The 8,693-nt window shown below is 38.6% G+C and overlaps 1 long non-coding RNA gene across 1 annotated transcript; it reads right to left on the reverse strand.

Annotated features, from left to right (window-relative positions):
* Positions 1 to 2,943: 2,943 nt before the first annotated feature.
* LOC119617560 lies at positions 2,944 to 3,520 on the reverse strand. The gene is made up of 3 exons (XR_005233887.1): positions 3,356 to 3,520; positions 3,116 to 3,275; positions 2,944 to 3,018 (listed from the first exon to the last, which is right to left on the reverse strand). It is a non-coding gene; the product is annotated as an uncharacterized LOC119617560 (long non-coding RNA).
* Positions 3,521 to 8,693: the final 5,173 nt, after the last annotated feature.

An 8,693-nucleotide genomic window follows, 5' to 3' on the forward strand; every position in this document is an offset into this window, starting at 1 on the left:
AGCCTCATTTGGTTTTTCCGGTCTCAACACCCTTCCTCCATGTACAGTAAGTTGATGAAAAAAGAGAAAAATCTAGGAGAGAAAAAAATGCTTGAAATCTTTGTGTTTTCACTTCAATAACTACTAATTGGTTAAAGTTACAATCATTTTGACTGCTCAGGCAAAAAATTCAAAGTGTTAACTTCACATGGAGCTTAATCTTTAGTTTGAACCACAAAAGGCTGAAGAATAGCATCTAATTTAATTTGGGTACGTCTTTTCCAGACTTCTTGAGCTTTTTGAGGTGGAGTGTTAAGGGGTTAATGTAGGACAAATAAACTGTTTCTCTTCACAATATTTATTTATTTATTGTTAATCTATAAGTATGATTTGTTCTTTAAATTGCTGTTTATATTATTTTGGTTAATACTATTATATATGAAAAAACGTACCATCCAAACTCAACATCCTAATCCAATAATCAGTCCCTCCAGGATTTCGGGGGCATTTTTTGTGATTGTTGCGGGCTAAAATGCCTGATTTCGCAGGGCATTTTCCTAAAATTTGCTATAAAAGTTGCAATTTCTTTTTTATTAAAATCCATAAACAACCATAACTTTTAATATATAAACCAAAAATACTTACTAGTTTTGTAAGATAATTGCCAACAAACATTGACATTCTCAAAAGGTGCTTTATTTGAGAACTTTGATAGCTTATAAACTGACATTCATGACCATTTATGGATTGTCCCTCGTCTGCAGCTCTCCTTACATGTTTTGCAGACACAAAGTGTTTGTCGATGGATGACTTGCTGGATGGATGACTTGGATGCCTTGTTCGATGATTACACCGCAGGACGTGCAAAACAGCTTCCCCCCACTCTCGTGCAGCTGGGTAGGAAACTGTTTCACGCGGTCCTTTGCTGAAATATTTGCGGGCAAATGTGAAGCATTAGCGCACATTTTCGCTTCGATCGCTGCTCCTGCATGCTCCCGGCATTCTGACGTTAACAGGATGTGACGTCACATGTCTTCTTCGTGAGTTATTTGGGGTTATTTTGTATTCCACACTACACAAACCCACAAAGAAGAAACTAGACCGCAGAAACGGTGGCGAATGACTTTAGAAACAATAAATATTGGGTTAAAGTTGCGGGAAAGTTGCGGTGTTTTGGGCAAAGTTGCAAAAAGTTGCGATTTTGTGGGGTTTGCTTGATTTTGAGTTAATAGTTGCGATCGCAACATCGCAAAATCCTGGAGGGTCTGAATAATCAAGCCATAATAGTCTACTAAAAGTACAAAAAGAAAATTAATTGATCACAGCAAAATGTTCTGTACCATATTGGTCTCAGGAGCTGATAGAGGGATTAAGAGACACTGATGTCTGGTTCTTCTGCAATGTTTCTACTGATCCATTCTGTCTGATATCATACAGCACACTGTGCGACACATTGTTTTAATTGCCTGTGTTCATCCTCACTGACACTGTTCACCCTGGGATGTGCGTCTTCCCACTCACATCCACATTTTTGCAACAGTTTTTGCTTCTAATGACATGGTGAGGTATGGAATGGACATTTTAAAAAGACGCGGGTTGACAGCAGCTCACCTCAGCTGTATCCTTCTCTAGGCGACCGTGACGACAGTGTTGGACCGTAACGGGGCGCTCGTGCCATGACAATTTAGCTAGCCTGGCCTTCATATTTTCTGTGTTTTATTTTAGTCATTATTGTTACACTTAAGGTGGATTTGTGTGTGATAGGCGGGTCTATCGGACAATTATAGAAATACAGAACAAATCGCGTCCCGTATCGGTTCAATACAGGACGCAACATTTAACAACATAATAGAGGACGATTTCGTATTTACGGGACAGGTGGCAACCCTAGCCACCTGTCATTTAAGGCTAGCTTAAGCTAACCTGAATATTTACAACCCTCCTGTTGACACACTGACATTACTTACCTACTGTGTTTCAACCACTTTGAAAACCTTTTCTTCATCCTTCTCCTGTTTTCTGTTTTGTGCCCTGGAGAGCTTTTTTTTCTGCTGCTCTATCTTTAGCTCCCTGTTGTCAACTGTACTACAAGTCATAGTCTACAACAATTCAAATTTAAAAGAAGAAAAAAAAAAACACGCCTAAGCGCGTTCTCAAAGGAGCAAGCGACCTGTGTGGGAGGGGGGAGCGACAGGAGGGGAGGTGAAGGAGCGGAGGGGCGCCTAATCAGTGCCATTCCTCTGTTATTGATCATTTCATATATGCACAAACGGCTGTTAAATATAGAAAATGCCAACTAGAAAAAAAAATTTCCCCACATCATTATGGCGCCCGCTCTAGTGCAGCGCCCCTATGCGTTGCATACCCACTTTTTGATTTTTTGTAGGGTTTAAAGTTATTAATCTATCCCACAACATATTTGTGTTGAGCCCAGAGTGTGGAAGGGACACTTTTGTGAAGGGATAGCAGCTGCTGCTCCTGCAGATAGCAAAGAGAAAGCTGGTGTGTCAGGAACATGCTCTACAGCAGGGGTGTCAAACTCCAGGCCTCAAGGGCCGCTGTTCTGGTAGTTTTTCTGCCCGACATACCTGAATCAAATGGTTTAATTACCTCCTCACCAAATCATCAAGTTCTCCAGGAGCAGAGCAACAAGTCATCCATTTAAACCAGGTGTTTTAAAGCAAGAACACATCTAAAACATGCAGGAGAGCAGCCCCCGAGGAATGGAGTTTGACACCCCTGCTCTACAGTGTAAAGACAATGGACAGTAACAGAGTGATTCTGTTCAAAGGCTCTGAGCTGTGGTAAATACATTATTCCCCCCTGAACCTGTACAAGATTTACATGTAGCTGCAAAATGGCCTACATCTTTCTAACACAGGTGGGCAATCCTGGTCCTCGAGTGACATAAACCAAGACTCGTCAGGGAGCAGAACTAAGAACCAGACACGGAAGCAGGCTAAAGGTAACTAAATTTATTTACAGGAGACTATTTACAGGCGAGTATGAAATGTACATTCAGGTAATCATCGGGGTGATCTGGAAGAAGGGCGAGGAGGCACAAGGTGAGTCTCAGGCTTTTACACGGTTTGAGGAGATTGTGAAGTGAAGAGTAATGGTTCCTTTTCTGTCTTACTGTTTCAGAGACGTGGAGGTGCATGGAGGTGACAAGGAAAGAGGAGAAGGCAGTCCTGGCGAGGTGACGAGCTTCGGCGGTCCAGTGGCAGGTAAGTTTTCCCAGTAAGAGCAAAGCAGAATCCAAAAATGAGAGGTCAGATCCAAAAATAAGACACAACCTGAAGCACAGCAGAAAACACAGAGGCATGAATAACTTGGCCAAGACGTAATTAAAGCACCAAGGAGCTGAAGAATCTACCCAAAAGGCACGATGCTCCAGCGAAGATCTGAACCCGAGTGGAACCTTAAATACAGGTGTTGCTCATCAGCAGAATTGTCCAGAGCTGAGGAAACGATGTCACCAGAACCACTAGCAGGGCAGAGACAGAAACCAGATCGTCACATCCTGATTTGAATCAATGGGTGATTAACAGGCTTCTGCAGAACACAAAGAGGTAATTTAACCACTGAATCAGGTGTGTTGGAGCAAGGAAAGAAATAAAACATGCAGGATATTTGCACTTAAGGACCAGGATTGCCGACCCCTGTTCTAACAGCTAGTTTGTGGTTTGGCCAGGGAGATGTGTGGTACAGATCTGTATACATCAAAAAGTTGTTTCTGCTGTTGGATGAAGGGAATTGCAAGGAAACAAAAATTCTCATCCCAATAAATCAAGGGAGCTGTCACTTAGTATCTTAAACCACTGTGTGCGTACAGAGGATTGAGGCCTTATGATACATATGATGTACAATGTTAAGACTGAGGATGCATAAAGCTAGAGGAGGGTTTGACTCTTGCTTCAGTTTCCTGTTTCAAAAATTGACACATACAGAGGTTGAGTTAAGGTGAATTTGCACATCTTGAGAGTGGATTTTTAAACCAATACACCTTAGACCAAACTGGCACATCATGCCGGTTCAGAGGATAACAGGACAAAAGCAGGAATAAGTGTTTTAAGCTTTTTTCCATCTTCATCAACACATATCAGCAAAACTGGAAAACTAAATTATTTTCACCAGATTTTCTGAGACCCCTACAAGGTGAATGTGTCTGCTACTAAAAGGGTGTAGGTGCTCAAACTCAGAAATTTTCAAACAGGAATATGTGGCTTTTGAATCAACCAAAAACACGACTTGTTTGTCACACACTGTTAGTGTGTATGTGAGAAATTTCTCAAACATTGAATTGTTACATTTAGCAAAGGTAGTACAGTGAGGGAAATTTTTTCAACAAAAGTACAATTCAAATAAATACAAATTGAGTGACAAGCCTAGAACATGAAAAACATAAGAGATGTTACATTTTAATTATTGATTGGTTAATTCATTTCAGTCAGTGTAATGTATTTATATTATTTACTGTTTACTTTTGCTGTTTTGTGCTGCCATCTCAATGCTTGTTCGATGATGGAGCGAGCCAATATGCACAATCAGCACATCTTGTCTATACTTCGTACAAGGAGCTTAAGTGAAGACCCTAAAAAAGTGGTCCACAAAGGTGTTGAGAAAATTTCAAGGATTGCTGCTTCCAGTATAATCAAACCAAAAATAAAGTCTTGACTTTACTGACTTAAACAGAATAAACAACGAAAAGAGGGGATCCATAAAATCGTTTTTCACATACATTACATTAAAATAGGTTTTTGATTTATTGGGGGGGGGGGTTCTTAAAAAAATGTCACTGTCTCACACGGGCCATTTGGTCTCATGCACGAATCTGTACGTGGAGCTTTTGTCTGCTTTGGTGCTTCATACTCCTCTGACTTTGAAAAAAGTCCAACGTCTTTTGACCCTATCTCTGTGACATGGTGTATGTTGTAGTAGGTGTTACCGTATAAAGAGGTAGAGAAAGGTAGCGGTTTGGGGGGTACAGGTGGAAAAAAACGTATCTAAAAAATGACGTATTTTACAATAAACAAGCAGAGCTTAGCCTAGCGGTGGGGGTGGTAAAGCCTGCCGCCCCACCAGGCTTATAATACGCTGAGGGAAACCCAGAATCCTCATCTTAATAGAAAAACGATTTAACTTTTGATCTCGATACTTTTAAACCTTTAACAATGATACAATTCAGCCTATGTTTTTATATGATTTAGCCTTTAATCACAATATGATCTGGCCCTTAATTATAGTATGATTCAGTTTTTAATTCCAATACAATTAAATTTTTAATCACAATACAACTGAAATACAATACAATTAAAATACAATTTAGCCTTCGATCCCAATATAATGTGATTCAATATAAGTTTGATTCAACAAATTGTGAACAAATGCCATACAATGGTTGTAATGTGACAAAATGTGGAAAGGCTCAAGGGGTATGAATACTTTTTCAAGGCACTGTATATTTCCCATCCAAATATTTAAAACACTTCAAATATCTGACCAAAAACTAGCACATTTTGAAAGAATGCATATTTAGTCACCTGCCGCCTGTCAAAGTTTAAACTGTAAGTTTAAAGTTGAAGACTTTGCATAATCAGTTAGCATTCATAGTATTTGCTGAGCTGACTCTCAGCTACCATCAAGCCAAATAGTAGCTCAGGTTCTGTAAGACTGAATGAGTTATAGCCATTTTTGTGCATAAGGCCAATTATCTGTGGAGGACATCTTAATTTGGATTGACTTTAAAAGTGAATCAGTTGTAGATGTCTATCCAATTACTATTTTCTGAGGTACATTAAAATCTGTCAAGTGGTTCACAAGATATTTTGCTAACGGACCAACTAACAGACAGATTGCCTTTCATGGCAACAGGTGAAAGTCAAAACATGGAATAAAACAATATATCAGATGGTTTACGTGTTTTACATTAAACTTAGCAATGTATCTATGTCATGTTTTGAAATATATTTTCTTTGTGTAAAATACTGAATATTCTTTAGTTTTATTTAATCAAGATCAATAAAAGTAACTCAGATTTTGAAGTGAAATTAGAAACAACTGAATGACTTTTACCCTTCACCCCTCAGCCAATGAATGACTTTCTGTTCCAAAGGCCTCCACCAATCAGAGTCCTTTTAAAAATCTGCATGAGGCACCTGTGGAGTAGGACATTGTCTCTATGGCAACAACATCATTACTAAAATAGCTCTTTATGTCTGCCTGTTTTTGTCTGTCACTTTCTCCATCCTTCTGTTGCACCCCATGCTTTGACTTTTCTCTATTCCAGCAGAATCTCATCCCTCCTTGTCTTCTCTCATTTTCCATCCTTTTAACACCTTTTTTAATGCCCTGGTATCTGCTTTTTTCTTTCTTTTTTGTGCTCTAACCTCCTTTTCCTTCCTTCTTTTTCCCTTTTCTTTTTTTTCCCCCTCCCCCGCATGGATTCATTTTACAAGCTTTTTGTGCCAAGAGGGAAGATATTTATATCCTCTTATATGATTCTCTCCATTCTTTTCCTTGTTTCTACCCTCCATGTAATAAAACAGATATTTTTCTTCTGACATCTCGGATTTGTAATTTTTTTTTATCTGATAGCTATTTGTGCCTGATAAAATAATTAGTGAAATATATATATATAGCCCTGAATGTCCAGGTCCAAAATAGGCACACAATAATTAATAATAATAAATGGAAAACTGTTCCAAATCTATATTTCTAAAATGTATTGAAGTAGATTAAGAAATAAATGTGGAGGTGCCAAGGTGAGTTCAAAACAATCTGAGGCAGGTTTAATGTGGGTAGTGGTGGGCAGTGAAAAAATGTGCAGTACCTAGAATACAGTTTTGCCAGTCGTGCATACAAAAATAGGTCATGCTTTTAAGGAATTGGCTGCACAAAATGAGACCAAATGGCAACAAAAACTATTTTAAAAAACTATTACTAGCCTATTTTCTTGTAATATTGAGTCACTATTCAGTTGCCAACTAGTCTTGGTTGCAGCCCAGTGTACTACTACCTTTAAGAAGCCTATATTGATTCAGAAGCTCTAACCAATTATAGACCAATATCGAGTTGCTATTCATCTCAAAATTTAATCAGAAAATAGTTACAAAATAATTACTTGAGTATTTGAGCAGATGTAATCTGTTTGAGGAGTTTTAGTCACAGTTTAAATAACTGCTGAAAGTTATTAATGATATCCTCATGGCCTCAGTGTCGTATTTTGTGAGTTTGCCTCCTGGTTACCCATTCCAGCCCTTGACTGGTTGGCAGACTAACCGCCCACAGCTGCGGAGAATCAAGGTCATCAGGGTGCTGGGTACTTAGGCTGCAGTAAGGATCTGATCAGCGCTGGAGCATCGCTTGCCTTTGGTAAAGCAACTCTGCCTCTACTAAATTCTGCCTCCCTGTGCCTGCTAATGTTTTTGTATCGTCTGTATGCTTTCAGAGTTACCTGCTTCCTGGAATCTTGTCCGGTCTGTGTCACTCACCACCTCTCGAAGGAGAATCCCGAGAGCCACTCACCTGATTCAGCCTGTGGTGCTGCCTGTCTGTCTCCATCAAGGAACCAACTCTCCTCGCCCTCTCCCCACAAACCTGTAAGAGAGAGATATTCAGCATTAAACCTGCAACATTCCCTACCTGCTGCCGTATATCTATACTTACTAAGAACCTTTCCTTCCAGATCCACACCTCCCTCCCTCCTTGCACAGTAAATAAAATCCCTTGCCTTTATCGCTGCCTCCTGAATCTGTCTGTTGCCGAGCTGCTCGCATTTGACAAATCCATGAAACCTGACACTCAGAATCTGGACATGTGTCCATAATTGTCCTGTTAGATCTCAGTGCTGCATTTGATACAATTGATCACAATATTTTATTACAGAGGTTTGAACATGATCTTGGAATTACAGAAATGACTCTAAGATGGTTTAAATCATATTTATTTGATAAATTTCAATTTATTTTTGTTAATAATGAATCTTCATACATTAAAGTTAATCATGGAGTTCCTCAGAGTTCAGTGTTTAGACCAGTACTCTTTAGTTTATATATCATTCGATTGGGTAAATTATTAGTCACTGTGGGATAACTTTTAATTGTTATGCCAATGATATTCAGTTATATTTTAATGAACATTGACAAATCCAGTCAGTTAGTTAGATTACAAGCTTGTCTTAGAGACACAAAAACTTGAATGATACCTAATTGTGGTATTTTAAACTAAGCGTTTTAGGAACAAACTTTGCAGCTTTTCACTGCTTCTGTATAAATCTTAAAAAGCTTTCAGACTGAAAGGTCTCAGGAGGACTCAGTTTATTAATCACAGTGAATTGACAAATTAAAACATTACAAAACTGATTGAATGGGCCAATTTTTATTGTGTCTTTTGGTTGTTTCAAGAAATATGTTAATGGCATTTTTTGGAATCACAGTAGAAACAAGCACTTATTATTATACAAATATTCCTACAAATTATATATAGGAAGTCATTCAGTTTTCATCGTTATCATATTTTTAAGAAATAAACCCTCCTAATTTATGAAACCTTTATAAAGCACTGGAATGTTTGTCAGATTTATTGAATTCTTCATGATATGGCTCCTTGTCCTCCAGCTGATTTTGTACATGCTAAACATGTTGTAAATAGAGTTACAAGGGCAGCTACCACAGGAGATACTGCAACTCTATTTAAAAAGACATTTGGTCACA

Source organism: Kryptolebias marmoratus, linkage group LG12 (assembly GCF_001649575.2).
Source record: "Kryptolebias marmoratus isolate JLee-2015 linkage group LG12, ASM164957v2, whole genome shotgun sequence".
NCBI lineage: Eukaryota > Metazoa > Chordata > Actinopteri > Cyprinodontiformes > Rivulidae > Kryptolebias > Kryptolebias marmoratus.